Raw genomic sequence first — 1,474 nt, 5'->3', positions numbered from 1 at the left:
TTTAAATCCCTGAAAGACGTCTATCTTCAAAGATTTTTATTGGAGGGGAAGGAGAGGGTCTACTGCCCACAAGGAAGCCAATGAAGAGTACAAAACCAGAGAAAGGACAGGGCAAACCACATGTTCTCAGACAACATTGTAAGGAGAAACACTGCGCATGCCGGATGAACAGAATGAAAAGTGTATTATAAAAGTGTAATTGGGTTAAGAAAATTGGGATGAGCTAGGCATGGTGGCACATGCCTGTAATCCCAGTACTTGAGGAGGCAGAGGAAGACGGATCTCTGTTCGAAGCCAGCCTGTTCTACGAAGTAAGTCCAAAACAGCCAAAGCTACAAAAAAAAAAAGGATGGTATTTTCTTTCTAAGGAAGCTGTGAAGCAACGTAAGGATGCTGAGCTTTGGTTCCACAGGCACGCATTTGAATCATCTCTCAATAACAGAGAAGTCACTAATCCTGAGTATGTTTCTGCTTGTGTTGTTGAGAAGAATTAGCCACCCATGAATAAACAGTAACTAATATATGCAGTTAATTAATCTTCAACAAAGTGACTGGGGCAATCCGATGTGGAAATAGTCTTTGCACGGGCAAAAGGAAGCTGTGACTCCACCTCACAGCATACTTAGAATTAACACCAAGGGATTAAGGCTTTACACTGATGAGTGAACTAAAACTATCAGACTGTGTTCAGAAGAGACACAGCGGTTCAGTCAGATCACGGCAGCAGCCGCAACTACTAAGTTCTTCTGTAGCTCCTCCTGGTTTTCTTTCACTTCCGGAAACATGGACTCTGGGTGTGTCATCAAGGTATTCAACGACATGAAAGAGTGCAAGTCCTCAACATCAGAAGATATGAAGAAACACAGGGAGGTGGTGCTCTTCTGACTGGGTGAGGACAAGAGGCAATCACCCTGGAAGAGAAGAGGAAGATCTTGGGAGATGTGGGGCCGACTATGAACCAACCACTCCTACACTACTTCTGTCAAGATGCCGCTAGGCAAGGACTGCTCTCTATGATGTAACCGATGAGATCAAGAAGAAGGACCCCCTAATATCAAAATCATCCAGGCCACCTCCAAGTATGCCATCAAGATTAAACTGACAAAGATCAAGCAAGAATTACAAGCAAACTGCTACAGAGACTGCTGCATCCTGGCAGAGAAACAAGGTAAAGGCGCCGTCATCTCCCTGGATGGCAAAAACTTGTGAGTCACAGCCCCTGCCTGCAGCCATACCAGAGGGGCTGAGGGGACCCCAGAACAGGGAGAAAAATCCCTTCACCCCAGTTGTCAAATGTCCCTCTCACCCCACCTCTTCCCTCCATCCACTGTTGTTCTGGTCTCCCCAAACAGCTTTTGATCTTCTGATTCCTTTTGGGTTAAAGCAGACAAAGTTCCACCCCAGTCATCCAGTTTGGAGAGAGCCAGTATTGTTTTAACAACACCCCCACTCTTCATCCCTCCCCATCCCATAC

At 45.7% G+C, this 1,474-nt stretch overlaps 1 pseudogene; it reads left to right on the top strand.

The window, feature by feature from the left end:
* Nucleotides 1-783: 783 nt before the first annotated feature.
* On the top strand, nucleotides 784-1,220 carry LOC110562127 (cofilin-1-like; annotated as a pseudogene).
* Nucleotides 1,221-1,474: the final 254 nt, after the last annotated feature.

Source organism: Meriones unguiculatus, chromosome 2 (assembly GCF_030254825.1).
Source record: "Meriones unguiculatus strain TT.TT164.6M chromosome 2, Bangor_MerUng_6.1, whole genome shotgun sequence".
Taxonomy (NCBI): Eukaryota; Metazoa; Chordata; class Mammalia; order Rodentia; family Muridae; genus Meriones; species Meriones unguiculatus.
Note: the sequence above shows the minus strand (reverse complement) of the source record. Positions and strands in the feature narration are given on the sequence as shown.